At 42.7% G+C, this 26,538-nt stretch overlaps 1 protein-coding gene across 1 annotated transcript in view; it reads right to left on the bottom strand.

Moving 5' to 3' along the window:
• LOC115202912 (cadherin-11-like) overlaps positions 1-26,538 on the bottom strand; it is a 74,568-nt gene that overhangs the window by 47,336 nt on the left and 694 nt on the right. The gene's annotated exons all lie outside the window — the stretch shown is intronic.

Raw genomic sequence — 26,538 nt, 5'->3', positions numbered from 1 at the left:
TTTAAAGGGTCATGCTTATTTAAGATGGTGAGGAAATTACTTTTAAAGAACGACCAGGCACCCTCGACTGACGGGATGAAGTCAATATCCTTCCAGGATATATCCTCCCAGGTTGATTAGAAAGGCCTGCTCGCGGAAGTGTTTTATGGAGCGTTTGACAGTGATGAGGGGTGGTCGTTTGACCCATAGCAGATGGAGGCAATGAGGCAGTGATCGCTGAGATCCTGATAGAAAACAGCAGAGGTGTATTTGGAGGGGAAGTTGGTCAGGATAATATCTATGAGGGTGCCCATGTTTACGGATTTAGGGTTGTACCTGGTGGGTTCCTTGATAATTTGTGTGAGATTGAGGGCATCTAGCTTAGATTGTAGGACTGCTGAGGTGTTAAGCATATCCCAGTTTAGGTCACCTAGCAGAACGAACTCTGAAGATAGATGGGGTGCAATCATTTCACATATGGTGTCCAGGGCAAAGCTGGGAGCTGAGGGGGGTCTATAACAGGCGGCAACAGTGAGAGACTTATTTCTGGAGAGATTCATTTTTAAAATTAGAAGCTCGAACTGTTTGGGCATAGACCTGGAAAGTATGACAGAACTTTGCAGGCTATCTCTGCAGTAGATTGCAACTCCTCCCCCTTTCGCAGTTCTATCTTGACGGAAAATGTTGTAGTTGGGGATGGTAATCTCAGAATTTTTGGTGGCCTTCCTTAGCCAGGATTCAGACACGGCAAGGACATCAGGGTTGGCGGAGTGTACTAAAGCAGTGAGTAAAACAAACTTAGGGAGGAGGCTTCTGATGTTAACATGCATGAAACCAAGGCTATTTCGGTTACAGTAGTCAACAAATGAGAGTGCCTGGGGACACGCAGGGCCTGGGTTAACCTCCACATCACCCGAGGAACAGAGGAGGAGTAGGATGAGGGTACGGCTAAAGGCTATCAAAACTGGTCGTCTAGTGCGTTGGGGACAGAGAATAAAAGGAGCAGATTTATGGGTGTGGTCGAATAGATTCAGGGCATAATGTACAGACAGGGGTATGGTCGGGTGCGGGTACAGTGGAGGTAAACCCAGGCACTGAGTGATGATAAGAGAGGTTGCATCTCTGGACGGGCTAGTTATGCTGGGTGAGGTCATCACATGTGTGGGAGGTGGGACAAAGGAGGTATCTGAGACATGTTGAGTGGGACTAGGGGCTCCGCAGTAAACTAAGACAATAATAACTATCCTAAACAACAGTGTGCAAGGCATATTGACATTTGAGAGAGACATAAAGTGAGGTATGAAGCAATCACAGGTGTTGATTGGGAGAGCTAGCTAAGGCAACAATGGGTAAGACAACAACAGCTAATCAGCTAAGACAACAACAACAGGTAAAATGGCGATGAATGGGCAGAGAGGGTCGGTTAACTACACACGGCCTGAGTTGGGGCCGACAGATAAACGAAAAATAAACAGAATGGAGTACCGTGATTAATGAACAATCCAGTAGGCATCAGCTATGTAGCCAAGTGATCATAGGGTCCAGTGAATAGCAATAGATGGAACAGGGAAGCCGCGGGGTAGTCGTTACTACGCTAGCACGCGGGAGACACGGTGTTTAAAGTTAGCAGGCCGGGTAAGTAGAAGCGTCTGCTCCGACATCCGGCGAAGGCCGGTAGAAGGCCCAGCGGATGGAGTAAATTCGGCAGACCAGTCGTGGTGGTCCGGCAGGGCGCCGTGTCGACAAAGGGTCCACACCAGATGGCGAAAGAGGTAACTGTTGTAGTTGTAGTAATTTAGTTTGCTAGCCGGGAGATGCGCCTGGCTCACGGCTAACTGGTGCTAGCTTCGGGCTGGTGCACTAGCCACTATAGCCACTCGGTAGCAGCGATGAACCGACGCACAGGTCCAGAGCTTACGGCAAGGATCTGGCGGAGTGGTGGATTCTAACCGTGTTGGGGTAGAGTTCATCATTTGATTTACACAACATGCCTACTACTTCGAAGATGCAACATATTTTGGGGGGTGAAACACACAAGAAATAAGACAAAAAAAACGGAAAACTTGAGCGTGCATAACTATTCACCCCCCCACACCCCTCAAAAGTCAATACTTTGTAAAGACACCTTTTGCAGCAATTACAGCTGCAAGTCTCTTGGGGTATGTCTCTATAAGCTTGGCACATCTAGCCACTGGGATTTTTGCCCATTCTTCAAGGCAAAACTGCTCCAGCTCCTTCAAGTTGGATGGGTTCAGCTGGTCTACAGCAATCTTTAAGTCATACCATAGATTCTCAATTGGACTGAGGTCTGGGCTTTGACCAGGCCATTCCAAGACATTTAAATGTTTCCCCTTAAACCACTCGAGTGTTGCTTTAGCAGTATGCTTAGAGTCATTGTACTGCTGGAAGTTGAACCTCCGTCCCAGTCCCAAATCTCTGGAAGACTGAAACAGGATTCCCTCAAGAATTTCCCTGTATTTAGCACCATCGACCATTCCTTCAATTCTGACCAGTTTCCCAGTCCCTGCTGATGAAAAACATCCACACAGCATGATGCTGCCACCACCATGCTTCCCTGTGGGGATGGTGTTCTCGGGTGATGAGAGGTGTTGGTTTTGTGCCAGACATAGCGTTTTCCTTGATGTCCAAAAAGCTAAATTTTAGTCTCATCTGACCAGAGTACCTTCTTCCACATGGTTGGGGAGTCCACCACATGCCTTTTGGCAAACACCAAACATGTTTGCTTATTTTTTCTTTAAGCAATGGCTTTTTCCTGGCCACTCTTATGTAAAGCCCAGCTCTGTGGAGTGTATGGCTTGGTCCTATGGACAGACACTCCAATCTCTGCTGTGAAGTTTTGCAGCTCCTTCAGGGTATCTTTGGTCTCTTTGTTACCTCTCTGATTAATACCCACCTTGCCTGGTCCATGAGTTTTGGTGGGTGGCCCTCTCTTGGCAGGTTTGTTGTGGTGCCATATTCTTTCCATTCTTTAATAATGGATTTAATAGTGATCCGTGGGATGTTCAATGTTTCTGATATTTTTTTATAACCCAACCCTGATCTGTACTTCTTCACAACTTTGTCCCTAACCTGTTTGGAGAGCTCCTTGGTCTTCATGGTGCTGCTTGCTTGGTTGTTCCCCTTGCTTAGTGGTGTTGCAGACTCTGGGGCCTTTCAGAGCAGGTGTATATATACTAGTGATGAGTCACAAATATGAATGGAATTATAGGACCTCTGTGGGCACAGACACATATTATAAATGTTTATAAGAGATGTTTGCACAAATGTTTGCACCCAGACAGCACAGAGCCGCTCTCACCATGTTTAATCTAACAATAATTAATTAGAGAAAAAAACACTCCATTTGTTTCAATGCAATTCCACTTCCTAACCACTTGGAATCAATGCAAAGTCTGACCTTAAAATAAGGGTCAAGACAATCAATTATGCAGTTATCTTAGACCTAAGATACACACAGTCTCTGACTCTCTCTCTCTCTCTCTCTCACACACACACACACACACACGCACACGCACACACACACACAATGTGGTGCCCTGTCTGCATAGCAATACTGGAAAGTCCCAGTCTCAACCATACTCCCACAGTGACTAAACTTTCCATCCAGTATTTTTTTTCCTTCATGTTTTTTCAAGTCAATCCCTAGACTTTGAGATCTGCCACTGGCCAGTCATAATCTGTTATTGTTTCCCTTAAACCATGTGCGATTATTATTCAAAACATTTATTCTAAATTAACTATTCAGGCTGATTTGACATTGGGCGCTATGATGGAGCTGCACTATAAATGGTTTATGTCATAGGTTTTGTCAAGTTCCTTACTCTTGCATCTCCACTTTGTAATTTAAAAGCCATTTCAGAATAAGGTGCGTCAGGGGGGCTGACCGACTAAGGTTGCTACATTCTGAACACTGACGCTTGGGGAAAATGGGCGTTGAGCGGCACTGGTCAACTTTATTTGACACATTATCAAAGCAGGGGCTCGCAAAACCCAGATACCAACTGAACCCAGCAAGTCTCACTGGATGCATGTATGCTTGTCTATCAGCTAAGTTAGAGTAAGATGAAGTATATGCATTTTTACAATGGCTCTTTTGAAAAACACCTGTGAATAGCCTGCCAGACAGAATTGAAAGGTGCAGTAGAAAAAAATGAGGTCAGTTTAGTATCAATGTCATATCTGTGCAAATCCATTCAGAAATCTCAGTTGAGGCTGAGCAGCTTCACTTTCTAATGGCTTCGGCAGACATGCACATTCCTGTCTGACCCTCGATCTCTCTGTCTCTGTCTCTCCCTCTTCCTCCCATCTCTCTTTCTTCCTTTACCTCAGTCTTTCACCCTCCTGCAGAGGCCCCCAGGTGCTGCTTTGCTTGCAGAGCGAAGGCTGGTGATAAATGGCCACATCTGCCTGTCTTTACTGCCAAGTGCAGCTCCAGCTTCAGTCCCTAATGTAGCCACACACAGTATCAGAGGTCCACTTATCAACCCATACAAACACCCAGGAGACTCAACTAAATCCCCAAAACTGAGATCTCAAATTCTAGTCAGGCATGTAATTGCTCATATTAAGTGCCAGTGGTAGTCCAAGTGCTGTACTGTTTAGTGGCTTGTGAATGGGAAGAGGAAGTCAATCTGTATGCTCACCTCAGCATAACCCCTGATCATTTACACCCACATTTTTCATGGATTTAAAAATATATAGCCATCAGTATGAGCTACTATACACCTGGCATATTTATGGGCCTAACAGGTGAGCCTTTACATTTTTTATCGAATTGTGTCTGACTCTGCCCTTTAGCTATTTCTATGGCAACCTGCCAAACCCTGAGCAGGAGATGGGAGCAGATAAAGGCACCAAGGACAAGGGTACAAGAAACGTCAGCGTTTCCGCCAAACACAAATCTAACTGTGAGGCATGCAAGCGCCCCCTCTTTCAAAGCCGCATTGGCAAATAGTTTTTTAAATGCTTTATTCAGGTGGATGTGCTGAGACCAAGGCTGCTGCACCTCTCTCGAAAGAACAGAAGACACTGGCTGTGTCTGAATATCCATACTAGTGTGCTACATACTTAAATTGTATTCTATGTACTCATTGTCGCATACTTTTTAGCACGTACTGTTTTAGTAAAAAGCATGCAGTACGCCACAGCCGCAACTCATTTCAAATTCGATAAAATTCTCTAAACTCTGAATAGAATAGGAATGGAGTTATAGGCCTACTCAGGCTGGTTATAGGCAGAGTATCACATTCGACCTATACCATGGCCCATATAGCCAATCTATCCTATTTAAAAAGGACAGAAGACAGAAACAGATCCTTAGGTTCCACTTCAACATACAATATTCATCCATGAAATCAAAGCACTGTAACATAAGTACCAGTCAAAAGTTTGGACACACCTACTCATTCAAGGGTTTTTCCTTATCTTTACTATTTTCTACGTTGTAGAATAAGACATCAAACTACAAAATTACACATATGGAATCATGTAGTAATCAAAAAAGTATTAAACAAATTAGATTCTTAGATTCTTCAAAGGAGCCACTCTTCGGGCTCCTGAGTGGCGCAGCGGTCTAAGGCACTGCATCTCAGTGCACGAGGCGTCACTACAGTCCCTAGTTCGAATTCAGGCTGTATCACATCTGGCCGTGATTGGGAGTCCCATAGGTCGGGGTAGGCTCTCATTGTAAATAAGAATTTGTTCTTAACTGGTTTGCTTGATTAAATAAAAGGTTACACATTGCCTAAGATGAAGTCTTAAGTTTACGGTGTATTGCATAGTCATCACTTAGGAAGCCATTGAATAAACCAGAGCTCTGCTGTAACTAAGGAGAGTAGTTCAAATGGAAGCAGCTGTCAGGCCTGCAATAATACATCTGGTCTTCAAAAGAAAAGTAGGTTTCCTCCTAGTGTAAAGTAAATAAAAGGTGAATGGTTTGATTGTTGGGAAAGGAGGGCTAAGTACTAACGGGAATGAGCATTTTGGGCAGCACATGAAAATACTACCGTTTTACACCATAGAAAATAGAAAATGGGGCTTGTTGGCTCCCTTGTGTGTATTGGTGGGAGTGTCAGGGGTGACAGGTTTTAATATGGTATGGGGCCTGGTGTTCTGGTAGAAGGCACAGCAAGAGACATGCCTTCCCATCTCCCACTCCTGTCCTCCATTACGATCAGGCCCTCATTTCTACACCCATCTGAGTGTCATGTTAATGACAGCCCTGCTGGAGATTACAGCCCCCATGTCCTTGCGGGAGTGACAAGCATCGTTCAGCCCACAGTCGTTTCCATTGAGCAGGTCATGACATACCTGGTCCTCCACTGGTTGTGCTGCTCATACTCAACTGCCTCAATTAGAATGGGAAAAAATATATTTCCTTGAAGGGATATTTCAGGATTTTGGCAATGAAGCCCTTTAACTACAGTACCAGTCAAAAGTTTGGACACACCTACTCATTCCAAGGTTATTCTTTATTTCTTCTATTTTCTACATTGTAGAATAAGAGTGAAGACATCAAATATGGGATAACACATATGGAATCATGTAGTTAACAAAAAAGTGTTAAACAAATCAATATATATTTTATATTTGAGATTCTTCAAAGTAGCCACCTTTTGCCTTGATGACAGCTTGGCACACTAACAGGTGTGCCTTGTTAAAAGTTAATTTGTGGAATTTCTTTCCTTCTTAATGCATTTGAGCCAATCAGTTGTGTTGTGACAAGGTAGGGGTGGTATACAGAAGATAGCCCTATTTGGTAAAAGACCAAGTCTATATTATGGCAAGAACAGCTCAAATAAGCAAAGGGAAATGACAGTCCATCATTACTTTAACACATGAAGGTCAGTCACGGAACATTTCAAGAACTTTGAAAGTGCAGTCGCAAAAACCATCAAGCGCTATGATGAATCTGGCAATCAGAACCAGAGTTACCTCTGCTGCAGACGATAAGTTCATTAGAGTTAACAGCCTCTGAAATTGCAGCCCAAATGTCTGTTACAGAGTTCAAGTAACTTTTCAAAACAGAGTTCAAGCAACTGTTCAAAAGAGACTGCGTGAATCAGGCCTTCATGGTTGAATTGCTGCAAAGAAACCACTACTAAAGGACACCAATAAGAAGAAGAGACATGCTTGGGCCAAGAAACACGAGCAATGGACATTAGACCGGTTGAAATCTGTCCTTTGGTCTGATGAGTCCAAATGTGAGATTTTTGATTCCAACCGCCGTGTCTTTGTGAAACGCAGAGTAGGTGAACGGATGATCTCCGCATGTGTGGTTCCCACCGTAAAGCATGCAGGAGGAGGTGTGATGGTGTGGGGTGCTTTGGCGGTGACACAATCTGTGATTTATTTAGAATTCAAGGCACAATTAAGCAGCATGGCTACCACAGAATTCTGCAGCGATACGCCATCCCATGTTTGTGCTTGGTGGGACTGTCATTTGTTTTTCAACAGGAAAATGACCCAACACACCTCCAGGCTGTGTAAGGGCTATTTGACCAAGAAGGAGAGTGATGGAGTTTTACATCAGATGACCTGGCCTCCACAGTCACCTGACTTCAACCAAATTGAGATGGTTTGGGATAAGTTGGACCGCAGAGTGAAGGAAAATCAGCTAACAAGTGCTCAGCATATGTGGGAACTCCTTCAAGACTGTTGGAAAAGCATGTGCAAAGCTGTCATCAAGACAAAGGGTGGCTACTTTGAACAATCTAAAATCGAATATATATTTTGATTTATTTAACACTTTTTTGCTTACTACATGATTCCATGTGTGTTATTTCATAGTTTTGATGTCTTCATTATTATTCTACATTGTAGAAAATAGTAAAAATAAAGAAAAACCCTTGAATAAGTAAGACGAATTCGTGGATACCATGTTTTATGTTTCTGTGTGCAGTTTGAAGGAAGTTGCTAACTAGTGTTAGCGCAATGACTGGAAGTCTATGGTAACTCCAAGCATGCTAGTAGATACCATAGACTTCCAGGCATTGAGCTAATGCTAGTTAGCATTGGCTTGCAAAACTACCTCTAACTTCCTTCATACTGGATGCAGAGATTTCCATGAGTTCATCTGACTCTGGGGAAGTAGACGGCCAAAATCCCAAAGTATCCCTTTAATGGACACCTACACCTGGGCCACCCACAATGTCAGCCACTTAACCCATGTAGTAATCATTTCTGCCCTGCTGTAAAACTCATCCCAAGAAACAAAGGTCATGGAAAGATTGCCAAACTGCTTTCAATTACATACAATTTAATCTCAAGACTTTAAATTATTCTCAGAAGAAAAGTTTTAAAGTAACAGTTATAAAGATATCCGTAGATATGAGAGAGTTAAAAGAGGTAGGAAATTAGCTGAAACTTGGCCTCATACTAATCAGTGGGGCCTAAAATACTTTAATGCACTTTCCAAACACACAGAATGAGAAATAACCCAGAGGGGCCCCCAGTCACAGAAAAGCCATCTCATTGGAGGCTGACAAACAGCCCTGGGACAGAAATCAAAATGGCTTCCCTGCAGACACAGTGGAGGAGCTGGTGGGGTCTAATAGGTGCCAATTCCAGAGTGGTGAATGGGTTCACTGATGCAAAGCTACCCTGACAGTTTGAAACAACCCAAGTGAACAATACATAATAGATGCAAGAGGAAAACTTTTTCTTTCTTTCTTTTCTCTCTTTTTTCCCTCTTTCAGTTTTAGCATTGTCTGCCATATTACCCATGGAGTCAAATGGAAAGTGACAACATACTTCAAACTCTTTCAGACAGTGCTGAGTGTGCTGCTGTCCAGGGGAAGAGTGTAGTCAGTATTGACCAGTCCCCTTTCCAGCGTCCTGAATCAAGGGGTCTGGCTCAGGAGAAGAGAAGGAGGGCCTCAATCCTTCATTGTTGCGAGCTGATAAAGAGATTAGGGCACTGTGAAAAGAAGCAGGACTGAATATCCCAGCATCTGAGATGCCTGTATGAAAGGGCCATTGTGGCCCTGGTACACATCCTGCCTTCCCTTAACACTTGACAACCAAAACAGTGGACAAGAGAATTCCTGTGTCAGACAAAACACTCCTTTTCCGCACCAAAGGTTTATCAGCCTCATTTACAAATGTATGCCTTTGTGACCAAATAATTCCCCATTAGCAAAGCTACTAGAAGCAGAACTAAATCAATTATTCACAGATTCGCTGGTCTTAATGGTTAAAAAAAAGAAATAAAACCATCTTCAAGACCACATGACTGAGTGCAGAAAAATATGCTGATCAAAAAGTGCCACAGCATCAGTATGAAAACATGTGGTGGCAAGGTTTTTTCCTCTAGCCTTTGTGTTTGACTGGTTTGTGTGGTTAGAATCTGCACGTCAAAAGCAGAGAAACCATTTGAGTGGGCCACCAGATGTTCCATTGCAATGGGATTCACATGCATACAGCCTCTTCCCCCTTCCCTATTGATTCCCATACAATTTCCCCTGGAGGAAATTAGAACTTCAGATGTGCAAAATTAAATAAACAAATGTAATCAATGATACTCCATTTCCTATTATAATGACAAATAAAATAAAATATGAGAAACGGGAGAAAATCATTTGTATACCTATACAATTTTAATGCATCCAGGATGGAAGCGAAGACCACATTATACCACAGTACATAGCCTGCATCCTTCTTCCACAAGAAGTAAACAAACTACTGATGATCATCCGCGTGGGGGGGGGGTATTTTTGTTTCATAATTCATACGAGACAGATTTCGTTCCATGGATAATTCTGAAGCTCAGAAGATCGCTGGAACAAAGCTGTGAATGCCTAAAGACCACATAAAGGTTTTCAATGAGTCAACAGACAATGAGTGCATCTGGTCTCCTTGTTTCACCCCAGTATGTTAAGGCGTATAATGCCCTAACAGCTGCTACAGTATGTGCTGACTGCACTTCCCCTTACATGTGTGGTAACTTTCCGATGAATTCAAAAACCTTTGTCTCACCAACTCCCTTTCCTCTGAAATACATGCTCACTCTTGGAACATATGCAGCTAGTCCAAGGTTTACTTCATAGTTGTTTTATATCAGTAACACTATATTACATTCTCCAGACAATTCCTAATTGGCCTCTGGATAGAGCCTTTTATTTCAACTTGTAGAGCTGATCCCTTTGTGTAACCTTCTGCTGACATTGTGACCCCTTCTGAGGCAGAGGGTGACCAAAGGACTGAGACAACTGGGAGCAGACCCTGATTATTCACACTCCATGGAATTGTCTGAATGCAGGATTGAAAGTATTAGTATACATTTCCAAAGCTTTTAAGACCGCATATATCCCAGTTATAGCATGGAGGCCTTAGGGCTCTGTTTTGTCTTACTGTCCTCCAGCTGTGACTGATAAGATGACGCCTGGTCAAAGTGATCTTGGATTCCCCAAGGAAGACAGGCCTACATCACACAAACACATTAAATCCAGTATTTTTTTTGTGAAAGGTGCTGAGAGGAGAGCCTGGCTGACTGGCAGGGTGCTAACAGACTGATGAGGGATAATACCAAGTGAAGGAGCCTCAGCTCAGACAGAAGAGACTGATAGGACTGCTGCTGAGCTCTGAGAGGAGGGGGAGGCCTGAGATGAAGAGTGAAGGAAAAGCAGCCAACAAGTGCTCAGCGTGTGTGGGAACTCCTTCAAGACTGTTGGAAAAGCATTTCAGGTGAAGCTGGATGAGAGAATGCCAAGAGTGTCCAAAGCTGTCATCAGGACAAATGGTGGCTACTTTGAAGAATATAAAATATATTTTGATTTGTTTAACACTTTTTGGTTACTACATGATTCCATATGTGTTATTTCATAGTTTTGATGTCTTCACTATTATTATACAATGTAGAAAAGAGTAACAAATTAAGAAAAACCCTTGAATGGGTAGGTGTGTCCAAACTTTTGACTGGTTCTGTACTTCCCTAGAGTAAGATGAACCATTTTTATGTTTCTGCATGCAGTTTGAAGGAAGTTGCTAACTAGTGCAATGACTGGAAGTCTATGGTAACTCCAAGCATGCTAGTAGATACCATAGACTTCCAGTCATTGTGCTAATGCTAAACTACAGTACCTCTAACTTCCTTCATACTGGATGCAGAGAAATAAAAATGGTATCCTGGAGTTTATTTGACTCTGGGGAAGTAGACGGCCAAAATCCCAAAGTATCCCTTTAATGGACACCTACCCCTGGGCCACCCACAATGCCCTGCTGTAAACTCATCCCAAGAAACAAAGACCATGGAAAGATTGCCAAACTGCTTTCAATTACCTACAATATAATCTCAAGTCTTTACATTATTCTCAGAAGAAAAGTTTTAAACTAACAGTTATAAAGAAATCTCTAGAATTCTGACTGAAGTTTGCAGAGAGGTAGAGGTAGTGAGGTAGCAGGTGGACAACACTAAGAAAGGCTAGGCAGCCTGAGATAAATAGGGAGAAGTTTCACAATCCTTTATTACAGATAGTGTGACATTTACAGTCCCTACTCTGAGGGGAGAAGAACTCGGATACAGCTTTTGGCCTTCACTTTATTATAAGCTGCACCTCCACAATATACACTCACCGGAGAGTTTATTAGGTACACCACCCCATTCACGAAAATTGATCTCTCCTACTGACAGTGAGTCACGTGGCCTTGGCTTGCTATACAGTATAAAGCAGGCAGACAGGCATCGAGGCATTCAGTTACTCTTCGATTGAAAATTGGAATGGGCAAAACGAGTGACCTAAGTGACTTTGAGAGTGGTATGATCGTCGGTGCCAGGCGTGCTGGATCCAGTATCTCAGAAACAATCGCCCTCCTGGGTTTTTCATGCAAGACAGTGTCTAGGTTTTACAGATAATGGTGCGACAAACTAAAAACATCCAGTCAGCGGCAGTCCAGTGGGCGAAAACAGCTCATTGATGAGAGAGGTCGTAGAGGAATGGCAAGAATCGTGCAAGCGGGCTACAAACAGACAAATAACAGCACAGTACAACAGTGGTATGCAGAAGGGCATCTCGAAACGCACAACTCGTCAGTCCTTGCCACGGATGGACTATTGCAGCTGACGACCACACCCCGTTCTACTCCTATCAGCTTTAAAACAAGAAGAAGAGGCTCCAGTGGGCACTCAATCACCAACACTGGGCAATTGAGGAGTGGAAAAACATTGCCTGGAACATGACAGTGAGTTCAGTTTACTTGAGTGGGCTGCGCAGGACCCAGACCTCAATCCAATAGAGCATCTTTGGGATGAGATGGAACGGGCTGTTTGCAGCATGAATGTACCGCCATCAAATCTGCAGCAACTGCGTGATGCCATCACGTCAGCATGGACCAACATCCCTGCGGAACGTTTCTGACACCCTGTGGAATGCCAGTTCTGGAGGCAAAGGGTGGTCCGACCCGGTACAATGGGTGTACCTAATAAACAGACACAATGAAGAAAATAAGGACAGTGAAAATGAAAAGGCCTATTGAAATATGTGTTGCCTATTACAGTCTCGATCTATCAAGCTTCCAATCCAATTTCATACGTTGTATTGCGTTTCCAATGTTACTATCAAAACCCTGCTTTCCCCAGAAAAACACATTATCAATCCTAGCTACAGTACCTCCCATGGAGTAGCCCAAAAAGTTGGTGAAAATAAGACCCTTTTCAAAGTGTCTTCAGACAGTATGGGAGGACTTTTCCAAATATAAGCCAGCATCTCATTCAAAATGACATACAAATGAATGCAAAAGAACCAGACACTGTGAAACACTGTTATTTCCACCTGCCATTCTCTGTTACTTTGCTAAATTCAGCTAATTTCACAGGCTGCTGAAGCAACTGATACACATTCAAAGATGGAATATGCATCCGTGATTCACATGGTCTCTTTTCACATCTACAGATACAACTTTCAAATAGCTACATATCAACATAAATTTGAACAACAAGCAGGTTGTGATTCTCAGTTCGGTTTCATTCATTCTTTCATAATCCTCCAAGACTTATAATTAGACCATATAACGATGAGTGCACATCTCTGTAAAGTTTAATTGCCCTGAATCTCACACCGCCAATAGGCACAGCAAAGGATAAAAGGAAGAAAGCTAGAGTAAGCATTAGCTTATTATGCAAATGTATCACCATATGCCAGCAAATAATGAATGAACCCGGTGCACTTAGCACTCTGATTGCAGACTACGGGTGATTTATAAATCAAAAATATGTTATCTTAGCATTAGAGCACCGGGGAGGATGGGCTGCACAGTTAACGACTGTGTTTTCCATCTTAGTGGTTCCTCTAAACAGAAACACTTTCCTCCTTTGTGCTCTTTTTGTTTAGGTGCTTTCTGTAGTTGACTGGGCTGGTGTGGGGGGCAACCAACAATTAGGGTTATTGCAGATGTAGAATGGGTGTAATGGAGCCTGTCATTACTAATCCATTCCTCCTCCACCCCTTACAAGGCTAAAAAGGAAAGTAAGTGTTGAGGTTGACTACAAGGTGCACCTCCGAGATCCTTAAGATTATTGTTTTCAACCAGGGGTCTGCATTTATACTTCGGTCTTAGGTCAATGCAACAGTGTTTTCTGTATATTTTTATCTGTCGGCAATTCCATAGTAAACCAACACCGTAATTACATACTGCATAGCTGTGCTGAATGAATGGAATCCTTTGTGTAATAGTATCTTATTAAAAATGTCAAAAGCACCATTGTTCAGCGAGCTCATTTATTTGGTCCTTCCCTCACTCCCCTCAGCGCCCTTGCTTATTTAACCTACAGTACAATGGTATTAGATGTCAAGTGCAAAGGCCTATCACAATTATGCATGACACGTCTGCTAATGAATTGGAGCAACAGTGCAGAAAAGCACCATACAGTGACTGTCAGTTGTCAGTGAAAAACAAACAGACTATACCCAACAAACAGTATATACACTTTTATAATCTTTGAAATGGAAAAGCTATGCTAGTCCCCTCTGCTCTCAGGAAAGTAGGGCTAAGAAGGTATCCTAAGGCCTGGGAGAGAACTCAGCCATATTACCATACAGTATATTGAAGCTAAATCCCTTATGGACTGTGTTCTATTTTTAAAGGTCAGCTTGTCCATGGCTCTTATCAAAGCAGTTTCTTTCGATTATGCCATGAGAAAATTGATTTAGGAATCAAGTTTGAACTGAAAATACAGGACCTATTGCATACATTCATACCTTAGATTTTTTTATTCATGGACTAGTGCTGGGATGAAAGCATAATATATCAGATAATATTGTCAATGTCTATTGTCTTTTTCTTGGAAGACAAATAATAGTGGTAGTGACTTCAGACTTCAGTACATTCGGAAAGTATTCAGACTCTTTCCCTTTTTCCACATTTTGTTAAGTTACAGCCTATTCTAAAATTGATTAAATAAAAAACTCCTCATCAATCTGCACACAATACCCCATAATGAAAAAGGCTTTTAGATTTTTTTGCACGTGAAAAAAATTAAAATAACAGAAATACCTTATATACAGAAGTATTCAGCCCCTTTGCTATGAGACTCGAAATTGAGATCAGGTGCATCCTGTTTCCATTGATCATTCTTGAGATGTCTCTACAACTTGATTGGAGTCCACCTATTGTAAATTAAATTGATTGGACATGATTTGGAAAGGCACACACATGTCTATATAAGGTCCCACAGTTGACAGTGCATGTAAGAGCAAAAACCAAGCCATGAGGTCGAAGGAATTGTCCATAGAGCTCCGAGACAAGATTGTGTCGAGACACAGATCTGGGGAAGGGTACAAAAACATTTCTGCAGTATTGAAGGACCCAAGAACACAGTGGACTCCATCATTCTTAAATGTAAGAAGTTTGGAACCACCAAGACTCTTCCAAGAGCTGGCCACCCTCCCAAACTGAGTAATTGGGGGATGGTCACTCTGATAGAGCTCCAGAGTTCCAGAGATGGGAGAACCTTCCAGAGATGGGAGAACCTTCCAGAAATACAACCATCTCTGCAGCACTACACCAATCAGGCCTATACGGTAGAGTGGCCAGACAGAAGCCACTCCTCAGTAAAAGGCACATGACAGTGGAGTTGCAAAGTTAAGCCCGGGAATTTGGGGAATTTTACTTACATTCATCAAAAAAGTTAGCTTATAACAGTGAACCTTTTTTGTGGGATATACATAAGGCAATTCTGGTCTTGTGGCATATTTTGGTTAAACTATCCCCAATTCAATGGATTGCAACCCTCTGCATGCACAGTGCATTCTTCCATCACATGTGCAGTGCACTCTTCCAGCTGATTCTCTAGATCTTGCACACTAATGAGATGCTATTGAACCCACACTACTACACTGTCTGAGCCAAGGACTACATGCTTTCTGGTAAGTTTTGATTACAATACTGGGTGGGGTGAATATATTTTATAGGACATACATGATTTTCTGTTAACTAGTAAATAGTAGCCTACAGCAAAGTGCATTTAAATCATTTCTAACTTGATAACAATTTCTGCTAATTAGTTTTTGCTACAATGTGGGTTTTAGCTTGCTTGAGCCTGCTAACTGAGGAGTGTTAATTCACCTGTTTCCATTCATGTTTCATTTTAAAACATTTATCTTACAAATGAGTTGTTTAATCTAACTGCTTAACTATTTATCTGTACATGGAAATGTATTTGTTGATGTTTTTTTACTCATTTTTTTCTCATCTTTACTGGAAAATGCCACGGGCACTATCTGATCTGTGGAGACATTTCACTGCAGCTAATGTAGAAGGAAAAGCTGTGTACATTTGCAAATACGGTGCCAAATCATATGTGAAGAATGCAAAAAAGATGCAGAATCATCTGACCAAGTGCATAAAGTTCCTCAGTGCTCACAACAAGCAACATCTGACAAAAGTCCCTCTACTTCTATTAGAGGTGAAAATGATGAATCAGACACATAATCAATAGCAATAGCTCATGTTCCTCCTGGAATCAGACGTTTTTTTGACTCAATGGAGGAACATAGTCAGAGAAATACTGATGAATGTCTTGCTTGAGCTGTGTATGCAACTGGTTTACCTCTGATGCTCACAGGCAATGTGTATTGGGAGAGATTTCTGAATGTTCTTCACCCAACATACACCCCTCCAACCAGACATGGTTTATCTACTAATTTGCTGGAAGCAGAGTTCAACAGAGTTCAAGTAAAGGTCAAGCAAATCATAGAGAAAGCAGACTGTATTGCAATCATCTCTGATGGGTGGTTGAATGTTCGTGCGCAAGGAATAATTAACTACATCTCCACCCCTCAACCAATATTCTACAAGAGCACAGACACAAGGGACAACAGACACACCGCAGATGACATTGCAGATGATCTGAAGGCAGTCATCAATGATCTTGGACCACTGAAGGTATTTGCACTGGTGACAGACAATGCTGTGAACATGAAGGCTGCTTGGTCTAAGTAGAGGAGTCCTACCCTCACATCACACCCATTGGCTGTGCTGCTCATGCATTGAATCTGCTCCTCAAGGACATCATGGCACTGAAAACAATGGATAAACTCTAGAAGAGAGCCAAGGAAATGGTATAGGTATGTGAAGGGTCATCAAGTTATAGCAGCAATCTACCTCACCAAGCAAAGTGAGAAGAATAAGAGCACCACATTGAAGCTGCCCAGCAACACCGGTTTGGGTGGTGTTGTCATCATGTTTGACAGTCTCCTGGAGGGGAAGGAGTCTCTCCAAGAAATTGCCATATCACAGTCTGCCAATATGGACAGCCCCATCAAGAGGATCCTCCTGGATGATGTATTTTGGGAGAGAGTGGTAAGAAGCCTGAAACTACTGAAACCTATAGCAGTAGTCATTGTACTGATTGAGGGAGACAAAGCCATCCTGTCTGATGTTCAGACTCTGCTTGAAGATGTAAGAGAATAAATCCGTACTGCCCTGCCCACTTCACTGTTGCGCCAAGCAAAGGAAACTGCAGTTCTGAAATACATCAAAAAGTGTGAAGACTTCTGCCTGAAGCCCATACACGCCGCAGCGTGCATGTTCGACCCAAAGTATGCTAGCAAGAGCATCCTGTCTGGTGCAGAGATCAACAAGGCCTATGGTGTCATCACTACCGTGTCTCGCCACCTTGGCCTGGATGAGGCCAAGGTTCTTGGCAGTCTGGCGAAGTACACTTCCAAGCAAGGGCTTTGGGATGGAGATATGGCAGTCATGCAGTCATGCATACATATCTCATCAGCCACCTGGTGGAAGGGACTTTGTGGATCTGAGGCTCTTTCCCCTGTTGCCTCGATCATCCTCCAAATCCCACCAACATCAGCCGCCTCAGAGTGCAACTGGTCCTTGTTTGGGAACACACAGCACACCAAAGCACGCAACAGGCTGACCAATACAATGGTTGTAAAGATTGGTGGACATCCATGGCAAATTTGAGGCTTTTTGAGCCTGACAACGAGCCATCCTCAACAAAGTTGGAAAGTGACAGTGATGAGGCCTCGGACTCTGATGTTCAAGAGGTGGACATTGAGGAGGTCCAGGCAGAAGACATGGAAGCCTGAGAGGAAGACCAGACCAAAGCTTTAGTTTCTAGACTATCATTTTACAGATGTATGTTGAAAACGTTTTTGGGAGATGCGATGGATCATTGGGGATCATTCAATATTCCCTTTCTTTTGTTGTTCAGTGAAATCATTCCATGTGAAGAGTCAACTCATTTCATTACAGTTCAACTAAAACATTTTTTTTTTATTTCTATTGAAAGTATTTAATCATTTGCAATTATGTCTACTTTTGATAAGGTAAAAGGTTTATGTTTCTGTCTCCATATGATATGGTAAATATATCCAATGCAAAAAACATCTACATTTAAATGGTATTAATATGAATTTGCAAATATTTCCGTTAATTCCCATATATTCCCATTAATTCCCATAGAAAGTTTCCACCTCTGAATATTCCCCAAATTGTGCAACCCTACATGACGCCCACTTGGAGTTTGCTAAATGGCACTTAAAGGACTTTTAGAGAAAAAATGATCTCTGGTCTGATGAAACCAAGATTGAACTCCTTGGCCTGAATGCCAAACACACAGCCAAGACAATGCAAGAGTGGCTTCGTGACAAGTCTGTGTTTGTCACATGAGCCGAATACAACAGGTGTGGAACTTATAGTGAAATGCTTACTTACAAGCCCTTAACCAACAATGCAGTTTTAAGAAAAATACCAAAAAAAGGGGGTACCGGTACAGGGGCACCGGTTAGACGAGGTAATTGAGGTAATATATACATGTAGGTCGAGTTGTTAAAGTGACTATGCATAGATAATGACAGAGTTATTAGTAAAGGGGGGGGGGGCAATGCAAATAGTCTGGGGTAGCCATTTGATTAGATGTTCAGGAGTCTTATGGCTGTAGAAGCTGTTTAGAAACCTCTTGGATCTAGACTTGGCACTCCGGTACCACTTACCGTGTGGTAGCAGAGAGAACAGTCTATGACTAGGGTGGCTGGAGTCTTTGACAATTTTTAGGGCTTTCCTCTGACAACGCCTGGTATAGAGGTCATGGATGGCAGGAAGCTTGGCCCCGGTGATGTACTGGGCCATACGCACTAACCTCTGTAGCGCCTTGCCGTCGGAGGTCAAGCAGTTTCCATACCAGGCAATTATCAAACCTGTCAGGATGCTCTCGATGGTGCAGCTGTAGAACATTTTGAGGATCTGAGGACCCATGCCAAATATTTTCAGTCTCCTGAGGGGGAATAGGTTTTTTCATGCCCTCTTCACGACTGTCTTGGTGTGCTTGGGCCCTGTTAGTTTGTTGGTGATGTGGACACCAATGTGGACACCAACCTGCTCTACTACAGCCCCGTCGATGAGAATGGTGGTGTGCTCGTTCCTAATTTTTCTGGAGTCCACAATCATCTCCTTTCTCTTGATCACGTTGAGGGAGAGGTTGTGGTACTTGCACCACACGGTCAGGTCTCTGACCTCCTCCCTATAGGCTGTCTCATCATTGTCGGTGATCAGGCCTACCACTGTTGTGTCATCTGCAAACTTAATGATGGTGTTGGAGTCGTGCCTGGCTGTGCAGTCATGAGTGAACAGGGAGGACAGGAGGGGACTGAGCACGCACCCCTGAAGGGCCCCCATGTTGAGGATCAGCGTGGCGGATGTGTTGTTACCTACCCTTACCACCTGGGGGCGGCCCGTCAGGAAGTCCAGCATCCATTTGCAGAGGGAGGTGTTTAGTCCCTGGGTCCTTAGCTTTGTGATGAGCGTTGAGGGCACTATGGTGTGGAACGCTGAGCTGTAGTCAATGAATAGTATTCTCACATGCGTAGGTGTTCCTTTTGTCCAGGTGTGGAGTGCAATAGAGATTGCATCATCTGTGGATCTGTTGGGTCTGTATGCAAATTGGAGTGGATCTAGGGTTTCTGGGATAATGTGAGCCATGAGCAGCCTTTCAAAGCACTTCATGGCTACAGACGTGAGTGCTACAGGTCTGTAGTCATTTAGGCAGGTTACCTTAGTGTTCTTGGGCACAGGGACTATGGTGGTCTGCTTGAAACATGTTGGTATTACAGACTCAGACAGGGAGAAGTTGAAAATGTCAGTGAAGACACTTGCCAGTTGGTCAGCGCACACTCACAGTACACGTCCTGGTAATCCATCTGGCCCTGCAGCCTTGTGAATGTTGACCTGTTTATAGGTCTTACTCACATCGGCTGCGGAGAGCGTGAACACACAGTCGTCCGGAACAGCTGATGCTCTCATGCATGTTTCAGTGTTACTTGCCTCGAAGCAAGCATAGAAGTAATTTTGCTCGTCTGGTAGGCTCGTGCCACTGGGCAGCTCTCGGCTGTACTACCCTTTGTAGTCTGTAATAGTTTGCAAGCCCTGCCACATCCGAGGAGCATCCGAGCCGGTGTAGTACGATTCGATCTTAGTCCTGTATTGATGCTTTGCCTGTTTGATGGTTCGTCGAAGGACATAGTGGGATTTCTTATAAGCTTCCGGGTTAGAGTCCCGCTCCTTGAAAGCGGCAGCTCTACCCTTTAGCTCAGTGTGGATGTTGCCTGCTGTGCAGCGACGTTACCCATCCAAGATACTCAGAGCAAATGTACGGTACAAAACTTGCCATTCTCAATAAAATATGGAATTGTATAATTTTGTGTGACTTTTACCCCTTTTCCCAAGTGCATGTGATCCAAAAATGTATACACACAGAAGTTATGAGGGGAAATTTGTTAGAACATCATGACAAGCATCCAGCTTAAAGAAAAGCAATATCATAATGCGCCATTTGATCAAAGTGTGAATTGTACATCAGAGAAAGACTATGCATGCTGCTGCCAGACATCAAATCCAGTTCAGCCAACATGCCCCTCCAGGAAACAGGAAGGTTAATAAAGGCATTAGAATGTTCCTGAGAGGCCTGTTTTAATGAGTGGATAATTCAGACTGCAACACTGGTACGGTAAATGAGGCCCTACCTAAATCAACCCCATAATCAGTTAAGCTTACATGCAGCATTTGGCATGTTGGCCTTCAGTATGTTAAGCTTGTGCTTTTGACACGCATATGGACACAGTTTGAGCATGTGTCCACATATCCACACTCACATAGATGCTGATGCTCATATCATACACAAAGCTTGTGCACAGCTTCAGAGTTGATCACTAGCAATAAGGTATGGCATATTCCCGTGCACTTTCAAAGCTACCCTTCTATACACAATTTCTAGAGTGTATTATACACTGGGTGGTTTAAGCCCTGAATTCTGATTGACTGGTATGACAAAAAGTTTAGTTTTACTGCTCTGATTACGTTAGAGTTGTAAATTATCGAATTACGGACTTAATAAAGGTATCACTAGTCACTTTAAATAACGCCACTTTAATAATGTTTACATAGAGGTATCACTTGTCATGTTAAATAATGCCACTTTAATAATGTTTACAAATCCTACATTACCCATCTCATATGTATATACTACACTGCTCAAAAAAATAAAGGGAACACTTAACACAATGTAACTCCAAGTCAATCACACTTCTGTGAAATCAAACTGTCCACTTAGGAAGCAACACTGATTGACAATAAATTTCACATGCTGTTGTGCAAATGGAATAGACAACAGGTGGAAATAATAGGCAATTAGCAAGACACCCCCAATAAAGGAGTGGTTCTGCAGGTGGGGACCACAGACCACTTCTCAGTTCCTATGCTTCCTGGCTGATGTTTTGGTCACTTTTGAATGCTGGCGGTGCTTTCACTCTAGTGGTAGCATGAGACGGAGTCTACAACCCACACAAGTGGCTCAGGTAGTGCAGCTCATCCAGAATGGCACATCAATGCGAGCTGTGAGAAGAAGGTTTGCTGTGTCTGTCAGCGTAGTGTCCAGAGCATGGAGGCGCTACCAGGAGACAGGCCAGTACATCAGGAGACGTGGAGGAGGCCATAGGAGGGCAACAACCCAGCAGCAGGACCGCTACCTTCCGCCTTTGTGCAAGGAGGAGCAGGAGAAGCACTGCCAGAGCCCTGCAAAATGACCTCCAGCAGGCCACAAATGTGCATGTGGCTGCTCAAACGGTCAGAAACAGACTCCATGAGGGTGGTATGAGGGCCCAACGTCCACAGGTGGGGGTTGTGCTTACAGCCCAACACCGTGCAGGACGTTTGGCATTTGCCAGAGAACACCAAGATTGGCAAATTCGTCACTGGTGCCCTGTGCTCTTCACAGATGAAAGCAGGTTCACACTGAGCACGTGACAGAGTCTGGAGATGCCGTGGAGAACGTTCTGCTGCCTGCAACATCCTCCAGCATGACCGGTTTGGCGGTGGGTCAGTCATGGTGTGGGGTGGCATTTCTTTGGGGGGCCGCACAGCCCTCCATGTGCTCGCCAGAGGTAGCCTGACTGCCATTAGGTACCGAGATGAGATCCTCAGACCCCTTGTGAGACCATATGCTGGTGCGGTTGGCCCTGGGTTCCTCCTAATGCAAGACAATGCTAGACCTCATGTGGCTGGAGTGTGTCAGCAGTTCCTGCAAGAGGAAGGCATTGATGCTATGGACTGGCCCGCCCGTTCCCCAGACCTGAATCCAATTGAGCACATCTGGGATATCATGTCTCGCTCCATCCACCAACGCCACGTTGCACCACAGACTGTCCAGGAGTTGGCGGATGCTTTAGTCCAGGTCTGGGAGGAGATCCCTCAGGAGACCATCCGTCACCTCATCAGGAGCATGCCCAGGCGTTGTTGGGAGTTCACACAGGCACGTAGAGGCCACACACACTACTGAGCCTCATTTTGACTTGTTTTAATGACATTACATCAACGTTGGATCAGCCTGTAGTGTGGTTTTCCACTTTAATTTTGAGTGTGACTCCAAATCCAGACCTCCATGGGTTGATAAATTGGATTTCCATTGATTATTTTTGTGTGATTTTGTTGTCAGCACATTCAACTATGTAAAGAAAAAAGTATTTAATAAGATTATTTCTTTCATTCAGATCTAGGATGTGTTGTTTAAGTGTTCCCTTTATTTTTTTGAGCAGTATATATTCTACACCATCTACTGCATCTTGACCAATGCCGCACGCCATCGCTCATCCATAAATTTATTTGTACATATTCTTATTCATCCTTTTACATCTGTGTGTACTTGCGTGTATAAGGTAGTTGTTGTGAATTTGTTAGATTACTTGTTAGATTTTACTGCGTAGTCGGAACTAGAAGCACAAGCATTTAGCTACACTCGCATTAACATCTGCTAACCATGTATATGTGAGCAATAAAATTTGATTTGATTTGGTAACCAGTTTATAATAGCAATAAAGCTCCTCGGGGGTTTGTGATATACAATATACCACGGCTAAGGGCTGTGTCCAGGCACTCCGCGTTCTCTCGTGCATAAGAACAGCGCTTAGCTGTGCTATATTGGCCATATACCACACCTCCTCGGGCCTTATTGCTTAATTAGAACTCCTCCAGTATGTTAATCAGAAGCGTTGCATTAAAATACAATGTTAGAAAGCAAAACATATTTCTACACAAGTTACTGTCATGAAAAGGCACCCCAAGGAGGCAACCCAAGGATATGGCCTCCATGTTGACACCCTTGAAATAGACATTGACTCACACATAGCCTTGCACTTAAGGGTGAAGATAGAAACTAAATACTTGATATGGCCTTACGAAGAGTCCTTTCAGATTGCAATGTTGTACACTAAAGGTGGCATGGAAGGAACATGGTGTTCTGGTCTTGTAGTAAGTATCTTTACACACTCAGGGTCAATTCTACCAGCCCAAGTGCTCTTGTATAAAGGTGTTGTTTTCACACTGAAGAATAGGCATGTCATTTACTTGGACATTCCTACATGTGTTATGATTGTCTTATTCAGCAACACAACAAGTATGTACATAAGTAGAAATAAGTCATGTTAATATCGCTTGAAAATGAAATCATTATCAACGATGCTCTTGAGGGTAAGTGGCAGTGTTCTGTGTGACCACAGTGATTTACCCAGCAATATGCGGAGTGCAACAACAAGGACAGCTTTGAATAAACTTAGCCACGGTCCTACTTTCATCAGAGTCAAGCAATATTAGTACTGCATAATTCTGTAACTATTAATTCAATCTCTAATTTGTCCACCCACTATCAATGCTGTAATTAGTTAAAGAAAATAGATATAAACACTATTCAAGATTATTTTTGTCCAGAATGTTTCACTAAATGAGACTTGGTGGTTATTCTATTACTTGACTATTACTATCTTAATTCGTCTTCAAAGTCACCGCAAATATCCATCTAAAAAAAAAGGACACGGCTAATGTTCAACCAGCAATGCTGTAATACCTTGCTTTCATATCCCATTGCTTGTGCGATAGATGGCGTGGGCATATCATGACTGCCTGAAAGCCACGTCGCCTGACCTTAATATCTGTCACATGACCTGAATGACATGTGTAAAACATAAACACACAGGGAATGGAAAGAAGCCTAGTAGTAACCGAGCAGTAGACACCGGATATCTACTGTCTTAGATTGTGAAATGGTGGGGTACCCTAATCTAGGTCCCACGACATGAAGACAATGATTCAATCCAATCTGTCACCCTACTAGCTGCTGATGGAAGGACACAGACGTCCCATATTAGCATACTATTGAACAGTAACAGGGAAGCAGGGTTAAGAAGTGCCACATATTCAGATAACTTGATGTCTTAATTAGGCTGCCATGCAGGAGGTCTAAGGTCTAGGTTGACATCCACTAATAATTATCCAGGTACTGTGTGTTTAAAAATTGTCATATTGTCATGTCAAGTAATTTGTAGACTACCTTGTGATTAGAATCCATACTAAAGGACACATGGCCAAACAAGACTTTGTGCTTTACTGCCAAAATATATTACAATATTAAAATATATTTTCAGCTCAAGTTCGGCAAACTGAGAGCCGTCTATTTCTATTTAGCTAATGGCTGTGCATGGAGTCTACATTTTAAAAAGGGCAAACTTTTGAGTCTTTCCTTTTTTCTCGAAGTAGAAAAATAACTAATTGAAAAGCTCCAGTTGGCAGTCAAAATAACAAATGTCTTTATTTGTTGAAAATGATGGAGTTTCTTCCTCTATCGACCCACAGTAATGTGGAATTGGAATAGCACAGCATGGAACAGAGCAGGAAACCGGTGCCTCATTTTTCTCCCCTCCAAGGTGGTAACGTGACACCGAAGGTAACAGAAGCCACTGACTAGAAAGATGTTAATCCTGACAAAGTGCCACAGCATTAGCCATAGCCTCTGTTAGATTGAATTTACCATCCCCTGGGACCATGGGCAACACCGGCAATGGCGCTCCATCTTTTTGAGTGCCCCTCAGAGACTAGTGCCAAGGTACTGTAAGCAAACCGGGCCAGCTGTCCACAGAACAACAGCACCCTCTATTGATTCCTTGAAAACATGTATTTTCTTCCTCTGGAGGTTTCAAGACTGTTGCCTGTACCTGTAGTTATAGAGGTCTATTCAGTTTTGTCATTCAACTATTTCAGTCTGGTCAGTCAGAAACTAAACCGATCATTCAGAGAATTGTACAGTTAACAGGTAGGCTAACTATGATTCTGAAATGTTTTTTTTTTTTTTTCTCAAAACTGATTTTCAAATGTTTTAGTGAATTTGAAATAGAATAGAATAAGGCTATAGAATAAGGATGAAGCAATCTATGCGATTCTTTGATCTATGTATATCTCAACTATTTTCAGCAGTCATGTCACACACCATCGCCTCTGAGTTGTGATAGGAGCTAAGCCTCCTCTGATGTGACTCACTCACTTCTGGTTGTGCTGCTCAAAAGATTTCACCATCAAGCATTATTACACTTTCATTTTAATTCATTCATTATTGTTTCATCAAATGAAGCATTGGGAATTTATTTGAAGGGTAATATCACCATTAAATACAATTCATTAAATTATAAACCCTATGATGCGCATTCTTTCTTTTCAACGCCTTGTTAGGACGTAACACAGACGAATAATATCTGTAAAAGCATGTTCAATAAGGAGAACGTTAAATTAGTAAGGTTCCTACAAGAGCACTTGAAGGGAAGCAGGGCAGACATTTCGCTGAGCAACAGTGCGGTGGGAGTAGAGGGGTAGCGGGTGGAGGGGAGATTATTTTCATCTTGAAAGCAGCAATCTTGAGCTGTGGACATGAATACTGATGGTTCTGTGAATACACACAGCCGATGCAATGGACCAGCTACAAACGCTGTTTTCTTTAGGCTACCTTCTCCCAATGAATAAAACATATTGAAAACATTTTTAGAATGCCTGTGAATTCTGAAATTCACATTTCACATGAATTGCTGAGTAGTTTAGTCTAATAAGATCAATGCAACAAAAAACGTGCTCTAGGCTATATCGCCTTGGTTAGAGACGCAACAAGGGGAAAATTGTTTTTGACCCATTCAGTTTGTATTCAGTTGTAAATGACACACCAACCTGTTATCACTGTAAAACTGTGACTCAGAAGTAGGCTAAACTAAAGATTCAAACAACTGCTATCAAATGGCAATAAATACAAAAAAAATACACAATTTAAGAAATTAAACTGACTTCAAAATATAATATAATAAATTACGAAAAACAAAAACCGTATTATGAATGCAGGCAGGAGAGAAAGTGGAATATCGTCCCGCATTACAATGAATAGAATATACATTCTACTTGGCTATCCATCCAATTCAGGTTAATTAGCTATTTAACTACAAACTCTTGATAGGAAATGTATCCCCGTATACCCTACACTTCCAGACAAAGTTACCGTGTACGCTATTCGTCACAAAAACATGAAAATGGATCGGTGGGGCGCAAATATGTAGTACAGCCTACCGGTGTCAAACTAGCCGTGAATAGTCAATGTGTCATTGGACCGACAGGTTTCCGATTAGAAACGGAGGATATATGAAAAAGTGAACGACATGAGATAATTCGATATAGGCTATGTTTACAGTCCTGATGAGAATCAAAATACCCCCCAAAATAAGTCGCCTATAA

The sequence above is a fragment of the Salmo trutta genome, chromosome 12 (assembly GCF_901001165.1).
Source record: "Salmo trutta chromosome 12, fSalTru1.1, whole genome shotgun sequence".
In the NCBI taxonomy this organism is placed as follows: domain Eukaryota; kingdom Metazoa; phylum Chordata; class Actinopteri; order Salmoniformes; family Salmonidae; genus Salmo; species Salmo trutta.
The sequence above is the reverse complement of the archived record's forward strand: the minus strand, read 5'-3'. Positions and strand labels throughout refer to the sequence as shown.